The sequence below is a fragment of the Ambystoma mexicanum genome, chromosome 11 (assembly GCF_040938575.1).
Source record: "Ambystoma mexicanum isolate Mex_15411 chromosome 11, UKY_AmexF1_1, whole genome shotgun sequence".
NCBI classification, from domain to species: domain Eukaryota; kingdom Metazoa; phylum Chordata; class Amphibia; order Caudata; family Ambystomatidae; genus Ambystoma; species Ambystoma mexicanum.
In genome coordinates this window covers 1,421,066,989-1,421,080,956 of record NC_090934.1, presented here as the reverse complement: position 1 = coordinate 1,421,080,956, position 13,968 = coordinate 1,421,066,989, and positions in this window count along the sequence as shown.

Here is a 13,968-nt window from a genome sequence, read left to right as displayed (position 1 = left end):
GTAATGGAGTACCCTTCATCGTCTCTTCCTATCTTCACGGATAGAGCGTTGTCTCATTGTTCGTGCGAGAGTCCGGATAACTGTTTGAAGTTTAAAGCAAGCCAAGAGAAAAATGTTCCATTGTCAACATAAAGATGTCAGGAAAAAGGCGTGTGTAAACAATATGTAATGGATATTATGCTTCACATGCAAAATACCGGCAAACATTTGTAAAGAAATGCACACTTAGTTGCTGTGAAAAGTTCCTGTAAACCTATGTAGGCAGACTATGCAGGTGCTTTTCTGCAAGGGAAATTCAGAGAAGGCTAAAACAAAAATGTAATCCGAGTGCAAAGTGGAAAAGCACATTGCTTTGTTGGCTGAGAAATAAATGCATTTGCACGGAAACTGCCACCCATCAAAAGGGGTGCACTGTGACAATTCAGAGCCACTTTTCAGCAGAAAAATGAACAGCTGATAATTAAAAGTGTACTTTATTAAGGACTGAAAGAAAGAGCCCTGTACTTTCAGCTGTCACCTTTATAAAGAAAAATAATGATATCTGAAAAGAAAGAAGAAATCCATTGATGCAAAATGAACCCTGATCAGGAAAACACAGAATATGTCAAAGAATAAAGGCTGATGTTAACAAAATACCATATGTGAGTTCCTCTCAGCCAAGGAAAAATGGTGGGGCTCTGGGCAAACTTCACAAAAAACTCCCCTTCTGCATGCATGTCTTTTACTTCCCCCAAACTAATTACCACTGCAATAAAGTGAGTCCTGCTAATGTGTTGAAAACCAAGTGTCTGCCAGACTGTCTCTGAGGGCAGTTCTGAGCAGGACAAATGATTTGGCTGGTGAGTAACCAAAGTAGGGGTGGGGGATGAACACAGTAGCTCTAATTAAGGCTGAAGTCTGGAGAAATAAAATGCAGCAACATAGAAGGTTTTCAGATAAAAAGGTTGTCCCCTTCAAATTAGAAGACAGGATGCTAGATGTCTGCAGGGGGTATCTGTGTGTAGCAAATGCATCACGATCTGCAGCCTACGCCTGAACTTCAAAGGGACTAATAAAAACACTGGCTGAGAGAGACAAATGGCTTGGAGAAAGCAGAGTTCCTATTTGAATGAGGATACAGATTACCAATTACTTTTAAATGACTATTATACCTTAGGCCTTTTTCTCAGCAACCACAAGTCACACTGATTACATGTGTGTTTCATTTTTTAGATATTTTCAAGGCAATTTTGGTGAAATAAAATCTGTCTACCTGTAACTCAGGGAATTGTAATGGCAAGCTAGCATGTGTTCTTGGCTGTGTTTAACATGTCCCAAAAGTGAGAGTTGGTGTTCTGGTGGATGGTAACATTAGAAATGTGGGTAATAATTGACATGTTCTTGACTTTTATGCTTTTTGCAAAAACAGCAGAAAATTACCAAACACATCTGCAAAACAGTGCAGACTCAGCTGTTGTTTTATTACATTCCCCCTGATTAGCTGAATCTGTAAATATATATATATATATTCAGTGAAAAAACTTTGTTAAAGGGATGTTATGGTTCCAAGTAAAACCGAAAAACCCCAGAAATTCGCTAGATATGGTAAGCTAAGCAACCATAACTCGCGCCACTACCGTGCACTGCTAAGACTAACACTCACAACATCAAAGATGACATCACAAATGTTTTACTTGGAACCATAACGGTTTTACTTGGAACCATAACGTCCCTTTAACAACATTGTTTCACTGAATTTCATAGGTTTCTAGTAGCGCAACTTAACCATAACATCCCTTTAACAAAGTTTTTTTTACTGAATTTCATAGGTTTTTAGTAGCGCAACTTAACCATAACGTCCCTTTAACAAAGTTTTTTCACTGAATTTCATAGGTTTTTAGTAGCACAACTTAACAATAATAACTCTGAATTTATGTACATGTAATATGGAAAATACTGAACCCCCTCTACTGAATTTGATGTCCGCGAACTCTTTTAATGTCCGCGGACATGTTCGACAACAGCACCACTACCCAAAAACTCTCGGGGGGTATGTTTAATTGTTATATCATAACATATGAACATTTTACAAATTCACAAACCAGCACACATACACATTATATGTAGTAATACATAAGAAGTGTAACCGATATATGTAACACACTAACCATTCATTTAAATACAATATTTTCTAAAATGGAATATACCAAAAGAAGAAAGATAAGCTTCCAACATGATTACCTCACAGAAACTCCACAACCAAGAACAACAGCAGATCTACAGACCACTCAGAACACACCTTACCTGAAATAGCATGTTTACTACATTTTACTCATGTACTTGTAAACTTTCTGTATTAGATACAAAAAACATTGATATTATGTTTTTTTTCTCACAGAAATGTCTAGTACTCTGGAGTGGCTAGAGGAGCATTTCCCACGTGAGGAAATGTCAGACGATAGTGAATCTAATGGTAGACACTTTACAATATAAACCAATTAATTAATATTATTTTATATACATTTAACATATATATTTTTTTTGTACAGAGCATACCAAAATTGAAAGTATTACAGAAAAAGCTGTAGTGGATAAGACTCTTCACAACATAGAAGAAAAAATGGACCCACTCTTGGCAAATTTTAATAATTTAAAAATCTTTGTGGAGGATCATTTCAAACAAAAAACTATGTACCATTGTCCCACATGTACCTGTCCCCCCTCATCATATCCCAATCAATTATCCTCAAACCCTCTCCATGAACCAAAATGTTTTGCTGAGACTTCCATCCCTTCTTCACCTCATATAAATCCTGTTGAAACCCCTAATTCTCCTGTTTTTGTTTCAGTTTCTGCCTCACCTCCTCTGTCATTAATTTAACATACATGTAAAATAAAATAAAATGTTTATATTGTGTTCTAATTCATTTTTTTTTAAAAAAGCAATTTAGGTGTCCGCGGACAGCACGGGTGTCCAGAATGTCTGTGAAGAAATGAAAATGGAGGTGTCCGAAGAACACTATACCTGTCCGTACTGTTCGCTAGCAAGTTGAAACTGTTCTAAGAACACATGCGGTGTCCTGAAATGTTCGTAAATAAACAAAATGGGAATGTCCTGAGGACACTATACCTGTCCGTATTGTTCGCTAGCAAGTTGAAACTGTTCTGAGAACACACGCAGTGTCCTGAAATGTTCATAAATAAATAAAATGGGGGTGTCCTGAGGACGCTATACCTGTCCGTATTGCTCACAGGCAAGTTAAAACTGTTCTAAGAACACAAGCTGTCTTCTGAAATGTTTGTCAATGGACGAAATGTGGGTGTCCTGACGACGCTGTCCGTATTGTTTGCTGGCAAGATGAAAGTGTTCTTAGAACATATTATGTGTCCTGGGATGTTCATAAATAAACAAAATGGGAGTGTCCTGAGGACACTATACCTGTCCGTATTGTTCGCTAGTAAGTTGAAACTGTTCTAAGAATACACGCAGTGCCCTGAAATGTTCGTAAATAAACAAAATGGGGGTGTCCTGAGGACGCTATACCTGTCCGTATTGTTCACAGGCAAGTTGAAACTGTTCTAGGAACACAAGCTGTCTCCTGAAATGTTCATCAATGGACGAAATTGGGGTCTCCTGAGGACGCTGTCCGCATTGTTCGTGAGCAAGTTCAAATTGTTCTAAGAACACAAACTGTGTCCTAAAATGTTCATAAAGAAACAAAATGGAAGTGTCCTGAGGACGCTAAGCCTGTTCGTAATGTTCGCAGGCAAGTTGAAACTGTTCTAAGAACACATCAAGTGTCCCGGAATGTTCATAAATAAACAAAATGGGGGTGTCCTGAGAACGCTATGCCTGTCCGTATTGTTCACAGACAAGTTGAAACTGTTCCAAGAACAAACGCATGTCCGTAACTGTTCGTTTCACTTGTGACACACTTTTAATCACTCCAGGACCCGAACAGTGTCCGTAGAACACCAACGCGCATGCGCAAAATAGTTTCAGTGCACTTGGTGTCCTGAGGACAACAGCTCCCGTCGCAGATGTGTTCGCGAAGCCATCATGTGACCGCTCCCACGCTAAGCGTGTGTTCTGATTGCGGACACTGTTCGTGTCCGCGAACAATTCTAAACTACCTTTTCAGGCAATCCACAGCATTTTTCAATAATACATCACCCTACAAGTCCCAGACAGTAATCCAGACATTCTACATACTTTTTGGGACTTTTTGAACCTTTTTTTTGGTGTTTGATCTGTCCATGGACAGCGCGGCTGTCCGCGGACCGCCCACAAACACCCCTATAAAAGACCATGCCCTAGAGCTCATTCTCATTGTGTTTCTGGCTATCCTACAGAGCACAGCGAATTTTCCTGCAAATTTGCAGATTTCCATCACAATCTTGATGACATCCTTGGCTCCACTACTGCCACCTTGTGCTGCATCTGCCTCAGCACCACCCCCACCCCCTCCACCACCACCACCACCACCCCAAGGGCCTGAAGAAGGGAACAGGAGTGAGGATGCACAGGAGGAAGAAGAGGATGATGAGAATGAGGTAGTGGAAGTCCCTACTACCAGCACTCGACATGAGTCTTGGGTGTGGCAGTTATTTACCATTAGTGGTAATGGTCCTAAGGCGCGTGCGAACCAAGTCACTTGCAATGAGTGCAAAATGGTACTCAGTCTTGGGAGGCTTGGTTCTTACAGCTTTGGGACAACTACCATGAAGCAACACCTAAGGTCATTCCACTTGGGGGCCATTTACAAGGTTGTACCTTGCGAGGAGCGTAGCAGGTTCACTTCCTCTACTTCATCCTCTGTTTCTGATCCTGTCACCACAAGGAACACTCCTGTGGGACAGCGTATTCCTCAAGCTGCCTCACAAGCCATACGCAATGATGATGACCCTTACCTTTCGAGGGTCACAGTTGTGTGTATGTACTGTGCAGGGGTGAGAGACTTCGAAGTGCTTTTGATGCTATCGTTTCAGAGCACGAAAAAGTCTGCTCACTACCCAAGTGAAACCCACTCTACATCTTCCTCTCTCAGCTTGCCCTTTCTAATCCCTGTGGTTGGTGCCCCCCCTTACCCTCCTTTCCCCTCCTCTCCTAGGGTTTCTTGTATGAAAAAACAAAAAAAATAAATTAAAACAACAAAAATCTAAAAAAAAGGCTCTTTTCAGAGCCGCCTTTTATAGTTAAAAAATAGAAGTGAAACTAAATTAAGCAGGACTCTGTGTATTTTTTAGAAGTCCACGGACAGTCCGCGGACATCTAAAATTTTGGGGTGCTACCCTATCATAACCATTGCAGTTTCATCTGGGATGAAGTGGTGGCCCTGAAAAGAGCCTTTTGGTGGTGTTTATTTGTGTTTGAAACATTGGAAATGCTAAACACCTACTATAAAATGGATGTTGTAATTCCAAAAAAGTTTGCAATGCATTTTGTATATTTATCAAAAAAATCTGATTGCCAGCATAAGTAAGATGGACTTCATCTCTGCGAAATATGTATGTACTACGAAACATAATATTTTCATTGTGAAAAGAGTACATACCAAAATCTTTTAGAAAGGCACAAACAGCCTTATTGACATTGCGCCTTGCTTTCTCCATTTGTGGACCAAATGAAGAAGAATGAAGCCACATTTGTCTCTGTGCAATACGTGAAAACATTATTTGAGAATTTGGAAACATGTCCATGACCTTCCCAAGTACTTCTTTCATTGCAAATTGCAAAGAAATTCCAGACACATGTCCTAAACTGTTCCCTCCACAATGAATTACAATTATGTCTGGATGTTGCTCTGTTTCCAAAGTAGCACAGAGAGGTAGCAAGTCCAACCACTTAATTCCAAGTACTCCATGCCAGTGCACTTCCACATGTGGGAATCCAAGATCTACAGCTACTCCACATCTTTCTGCATGCACCTTCAACCAATGAATCCACGAGTCTCCCAAAATCCAAAAAATCTGTTTTCTGAAAAACACAGCGATAGCTATCTGTTGTTCTCTCAGCAAAAAGAGTATCTGAGAAACTCTCTCCTGGCACAACACACCCACTAAACTTTCCTGACCAATCCGTTTCAGTGCTCATTCTCATTTGCATGACTTCTGAACCCAAAAATCCCCGGAATGTAACACCCGATGTCCACGGACTAACGCCATGTCCACGGACATATCGTAATATGAACATATCGTAACTTTCTGTGCCATTCCCTCATTGGATAGCTAAGAAGTCAAATGAACATCCAACAATCACATCCAAGACCTCTACATCTAACTGCTTCATCATAGATCAGCACTTTCAATGTACTGTTAATCTCTCTGAGTACAAGTGTCATATCATTGGAAAGCACCTTGTACCAGAAATACTGTACAAGACTCCAAGATTTTTACTTACAACTGCTTGCATATCCATATGCATGAACACAAACTACAGGTATGCATATTTTCTATATAGTCCATGTACAATTTTTATAGATTAATATAAACAAATTAACTGACTTTTACCTTGTATAATCTATAAAAAGAATTTACTGTCATTTTTTCCACCTCTTAAAATCAATTGTCACTTCCAAACCTATCTGCTATTTAATGTCTTTCTACACACACATTTTCAAAGCACGTTGAACTAACATAGCTAAAGTACAAAATTAAAAGTTATCATACTCAAACAAAATTGCATAGACACAGTATGTTCAAAAATCAAAAAACAATACTAGTACAAAAATGTGAACATTTATTTACTTATATTTATATACTGCACAGGCAGCCCATGGCATTGAGGTGCTGTTACTTACAAGAGCTTAGTTACAGAAATAGTGGTATTAAGTGGTATATTATGAAGTCCACAAGGCATTTAAATGATATTTTGGTTGGTACATTTAGTCATTACAAAACATTTTATGTAGCACATAAATTCAAGAATAGCCATCCCAACTAGTTGTAGTTGCCCAATGCACAATCACACACCATTACATACATCTTTATTATAATATTCACACACTCATTCAAACAGCACACATACATTAAGAACACCCCAACCCATACCTTCTTTATGTTTTCAACAGACCCTAAAGAATGCCTACCAAAAATCAAGTCTGTAGAAAGCAACACAGAAACAGAGCAAATGAAAATAGAAGTGTCCAAAACAAGCATCCATCTCTAGCAGAATTTGTAAAGAAAAGTTCAAACAAAACAGCTAATACAGTCATTTAGTAAAACAAAACAAACTTCAATTACAGAAACTTTTACCTCCTCTATCAAAATGTAAAACAAACCGCAAATCAATTAACAAAAAATCAGCTACCACTACAGATAAAACTGTTCCTATAAATCTCGATATAGTCCAAACTAAGCATACCAAAAAAAAGTATTTTAGCAAAAATGTTACGTCATAGAGTCCTGCAAAATCTTCTAAAAACAGGAGATAAATCAAACTCAACCCTTAAAACCTATTGTAGGAAATTAATTTTAGAAGCGTTGATAGACAGTGCAATGCTTCTCCAAAGAAAGTTATTTAGTTTAGTGTTAAACAAAATGAAACCACTAACAAAACTAATGAGTAAATTACAAAAAAGATTTCTCAATAAACGAAATGTCAACAGAAATAATTTCTTAAGTATCTGTGGAGGTGAATGGAGTCACACTACAAGCACATAACCATACTTTAATGAAGAAGCATACAAACAAAAGCAAACAAACACAATTGCCATCCATAGCAGTGGACGAGGTTATGAAAAAGTTAATAATACGATAATGGAACAAGAAATACTACTTACAAAAATATCCAGAGAAAACTTAGAATTACCTCTCCATTGAACTAAATCAGAACATCTAGTATACAAATGGCCATGCATGTCAATGTGTAACATTCCCAAAGAATCTTTCAAATCTTTACGCCAATTCCTCAATCAATATGTGAAAGGCAAAGACAAAATGAAAATTAAACTACTGCAAAATATGGATACCTGTCCAGTGCGCAAGTACACAGCGCTACAAGCACATTCATTGGCATGCATTTCAGGACCTATTTGCAAAACCACCTTCCATTATATCAAAATGATATCAACACATCATTCAACTATAAGAAATCTAGTCTACAAACTGTACTATGCTAAAAGTCCGGCTTTAGCACTAGCCAATTTAAATAGCATTCTTCTACATGGTACAGCAAAAGACCTACTTGAAGAAATCGACTATATCCAGAAAACATATTTTGAAAGTGAAAGCCAGCCACTTACAGAATGAAATAGCTTTAAAGCAAATTAGCAACAATTCTATGCATAGCAATCTTCTTCTACATACATACAAAAAATAAATACTGAAATTTAAAAGTACATTTGCTGAACTACCAAACCATGCGTGTGTATGTTGCTGTAGAACTTTTTATAAAAGTAACACAAAAACTGTAGACCTAACATACAAAATAGAAGACAATGAAAATTCTAAATGGTTTGAATGAGCTCTCTACCTTGTAGCAGAAAACAAGTACGAAATAACTGACCCCTTAATACTTTTCAATTACTGCACAACAAAACTTGACAACAACCAAACTCCTTCACGGGCTATCACAAGTAATTTGGAATTATTTCCACTACTAAAACCCCTGCAACAACTCAATTTATATGAGAGCATCATAATTCAAACAGTACACCCCTTTCAAGCAATAATAGGCCTTCAACCAAAAACAGCAAAATTAACTCCCTCTGAATTAGTGAAAGGTATTCATGGAAAAGTAGTGTATTTACCATTAGATCTAAAAGGAAATGTACACACTCACGGAGTGCAACATCCAATGGAACAATCTTTAATTATTTTAGTAAATGTTGTACCTACAAAAGACAAAAATAATTGGCAACAACTGTTAGATTTACATAAAGTTAGACAAGCTTTGCAATATGTAAAAGACAATAATGAATACTACAAAGAAATTAATATTGAAGAAAACTTGAAGGATACCACTGAAATAATTCAAGAGACACAAGAAGCTGGTCAATTTGAGCTCCTAGATCCTGCTACAATATCCAATACTTTAGACCATTACACAATTCACCCATTGCATTCTAATGACACCGTAGAAGATGCACTAGAAACGTAACAAATGCGTCAAACAAAAGGATCACCAATCAGAATATGGGAATAAAGTATAGAAGCATGTGCTTTTCCTCTACTTTTTCCTATTGGCAAAGGAGGAAGGTACAATGATAAACCTATTCAAATAACAGCATCAGAATATCGCTCATTACAGATGTATACTGAAGATCACAGATTTAGACAAAATGTGGAATACATATTCCACCTACTCTTTGAAAGTGAACTAGCAACTTTATGTTATGAAGTTGCACACACTTTAAAATCAGGATCCCACTTTCAAAATATGTCAGCTACACAATTATTACAAAAAGTGCAACAAAAAGATGAGGTTTTACAATCAAATATTACAAATCTATTATCAAATATGCGTGGTACTAAAGAATACTGGTTTTGACGTCAAGGAGATGTACGTTGTATGATAAGAAACCTTGGCCCACCCACTTGGTTTGTTACATTAAGTTGTGCAGAATATGCATGGGAAGATTTACATGATTTCCTACGCATATCAAACAAAAACAAAACAAACATAGATATACTAACACCTGGAGAACTTTGTTCTCTAGATCCTGTTAATGTTTCAAGATATTTTCACCATCGCTTCATTGCTATGCTACACTTTATTTGTAATAAAACTGCTCCTCCCCTTGGAGAAGTGCAACACTTCTTTTGGAGAAAAGAATACCAAGCCAGAGGAGCACCACACATCCACATGCTGTTATGGATTAAAGATGCTCCTAAATTTGGTCAAGACAGTGATGCCACTGTTTTACAGGTTATTGAAAAATATGTCACTTGACAAATTCCATCAAAAGCAACAAATAGTGATCTTCAAGCACAAATTTTACAATTTCAAAGACACAAATGTGGCAAATATTGTCATCGCAAATACAAAAACAAAGGGAAAGACTACACCAAATGCCGCTTTGGTTTCCCTAGACTGGTTACAAAAACAGGACAAGTGAACAACTTCATGTCTTCAGTTAGACATAGTGTTAAAGGCAAATTACCTAAAAATGCATATTACATGAAAAGAACAGAAGAAGAAAAATATATCAATGATTACAATCCAATCATTGCCCACTTATGGAATGCAAACATAGATGTGCAGCACATTGCAGACAATTCCACTGCAGTTGCACGATATGTTACAGCATACTTAACCAAAGCAGAAAAAACAGAGCTACAAGAACTCTGGAATGACCTGTCATCAGACAAAACACTGTCTCAAAAATTATACAGCTTGGGCATATAAATGCTCTCCCATAGAGAATGTGGGTCCTATGAAGCAGCAGATCATTTAACTGGTACTGCTTTGTGTGGAAAATCTGAAAATATAGTATGGCTAAGTCTTGGTCCTGCTAAAACTAGAAAAAGAGTTCTAAAATCATACAAAGATATAGAAACAATAGCCAAACATGATCCCAACAGCCAAGACATTTTAAAAAACAATTTGCTGGACACATACTACCCAAACAGAAGTACCACTTTGGAAACCATGTGTCTATACCACATAGCTCAAAACTTCACATACAAAAATAATATAAAACCCGATGAAATAAAAGGTAGAAACAGAGTGACAAATTGTGAAGGCAGCTTAGTAAAACTCACCAAACCAGATTTAATTAATCATATCAAATTGTCATTAAAGACTCCTCAATATAAAGAACTATATTACATGTCCCTGCTGCAACTCTTTAAACCATGGAGAAAAGAAGAAGAAATACTAGATAACTATGACTCCTATGAAGACACTTTCAAAGCAAATGAAAGCACTATAACTGATGTAAACTTTCCACAGTACAAAACAATGTTGCACAATGAACAGCAACGCGATGAAGAACTGCAGGCCCAACTAGATACGGACACTCCTGACAGTAGTCAACCTTCTGTAACAGGAAGCCAAGAACCACTGGGAGAGCCACTAATAGCAAATGAGGCAGAATAAGCTATGACAGAAGTAGAAAACACCATGTGTCAGTATGAAGATAAAGAAGACTTAACTATACTACAATCAAAACTAAATAATGAACAACGTAGCATTTTTGAAGAAGTAACAAAAGAAATTGCACATGCTGTACAACATGAAAACAAAGAATGCACCTGCCAAAATTATAAACCTATGCTACTGTACGTCAGTGGTGAAGCTGGTTCTGGCAAAACATTCTTAATCAAAATCATCAGTAAATTCCTTCAACAATTGACAAACAACAAACTGTCAGCTGTTGTCACTGCCCCCACAGGTTTAGCTGCCTACAACATAGGCGATGTCACTTTACACCGATTACTACTCCTGCCAGTAGAACACCAAAACAAATCAGACTATTACAAACTTTCTGCAGAAGCTGCAATGGAACTACGCAGAGTATTAAAACAAATGAACATGCTACTAATAGATGAAGTGAGCATGGTCTCCAACCTAATGTTGGCCTTGATTCACCTCAGATTACAAGAAGTACTCAAAATAAACTACAAAGAGCTCTTTGGAGGAAAACACATTATTGTTTTTGGAGATCTTCTTCAATTGACACCAGTGAAAGGTGAGCCTATTTTTAAAACCTTAGGACACAAACTCTGCCGCAAAACTGTTGGCAGCATAGGAAATGTCAACCTTTGGCATCATTTCCAATACAGAGAATTAACAGAAAACATGCGGCAATCTGCAGATCTCACTTATGCCAACATCTTAAAAAGTATTAGAGTTGGTATATTATCTCAAGAAGCACAAGCAATATTGAAAACCCGGCACATTCATGCACTTCATGGCCATAATGCATGTGCTACGGATGTTACGGAACAATTAGCCCACAAAAATGTCAATTGTATGGCCTTAATGCCAACTCTTGCAAACTGTTTCAAATTCAATGAAACAATGTTAAAAAAAGAAATGCAACCAATAATTGAAATTAGCACCACAGACAAACTAGACATACATGGTATGACACTACCCATATGTGAACAAGCCACAACAAGACTAAATAGTTTAGAAAAATCAATCTCAAACACAGCAGGCTTAGAAAAGATATTAAAATTATCCTTAAATTGCAGAGCAATGCTTAAACGTAACCTTGACGTGGATCAAGGACTAGTTAATGGAGCACTGGGTACAGTTGTTGGCTTTCAAACATACCCACGTGACAACAACATTCAGTTTGTCAATATTCTCTTTGACAAACTTTCAGAAGTGAAAAGGATAGGACGCACGACAGCTCGATTCCTTCTTTTCAAAGACATGTATGTACGAAGAGAACAATTTTCTCTAACTCTTGCATTCGCAGTCACCATTCATAAATCACAAGTTCTTACCCTAGACAAAGCATTGGTAGACATTGGTAACACAGTCTTTAAAGAAGGCATGAGCTACGTAGCACTATCACGTTTATGTATACTTGACGGTCTATTTCTAATCAACTTTGATGCAAGTAAAGTAAACGTTGATATTCCTTGCATTTCAGAATACAATAGACTTTGTTCACTATACACCCCCCATCTAAAAACATATCCTATTCCACAAAAAGTAAAATATTCTAAAAGAAAACTAAATCAAACAGAAATGCAACAGGATGTCACTGCAAATCCTCCAAAGAGATTAAAAGAAAGTAATACTTCATCAAGTACCACAATCAAAAAAGAACCTATTAGGCAAAGTAAACCAGGTACTTCTTCAAAGAAGTAAGACAAACTCCAAAAAAAGCACTCAGATACAGAACTACCTGGTCCATTTAAACTTTCGAATTTAAATGGTGTAAGTTGCTACGCAAATCTAGCAATGAATATTCTATTTCAATTACCACCAATAGTTGACAACATTTACTTACACAGTTCAGACCAATTGTGTTTGCAAATGTTAGTACTTCATAGAAACGCAACAAACAATCCTGACAACACGTATAGTATTTATGGAATAAGACAACAATTGGACTACTGTGCTGGAATGGTGAAATTCACTATAAACTCACAGGAAGATCCACAAGAATTTCTAATGTACTTATTACAAGTACTGGAAAACAAAAACATACCTATAAATGAAATCTTCTAGATTTCATACATGTGGAAACATACATGCACTTTGTGCAACAATGTGATACAAGAACAAATCCCCAATGAGCGCTTTGTATATGTATCAATACCTAATTGTGAATCCGTTCCATTTCAGCAACTTGTACAAAATGCAAACCATGGTAGATTATGAACTACCTGCAATTCAGATAATTGCTCCACCTTACTAATACAAACACATAGTAGATACGTAATACTAATGCGTCCACTTACAATGCAGATGGTACCAAAAACAACTGCAAGCTGCCTGGATTGACACATGGTCAAGTTTCACTTGGTAAGAAAACCTTCACAACAATAGGTATAATATACCACACAGGAACCACAACCAATGCAGGTCACTATACTGCATATATATAAAAAAGAATTGTGGATGGTTTAAATGTAATGATAGTACCATTACTCTAAAGCAGAGATTACCTGCAAATCTTAAAACGCTTTTTAATTTTCTTAAAACCAAAATTTATTAACTAAACTGTACTTAAACATTAACTAATCTTCTATTAGAAAACTATAAACGGTTACAATATGCCAACAGCTATATAACTGCCCCAAGATTCTACAACAACAAAACAGATAAATGAATACCACTAAATTATATAATAAAATAAACAGTTAGAATACGCCAACTGGTATCTAACTACCCCAACATTTTACAATAACCAAACAGATAAATCAATACCACTACATTGTAACAAAAAATAGACAGTTAGAATGCGCCAACTGGTATCTAACTACCCCAAAATTTTCAATAACCAAACAGATAAATCAATACCACTTCATTATAAAAAAAATAGACTGTTAGAATATGTCAACAGGTATGTAACTGCTCCAAAA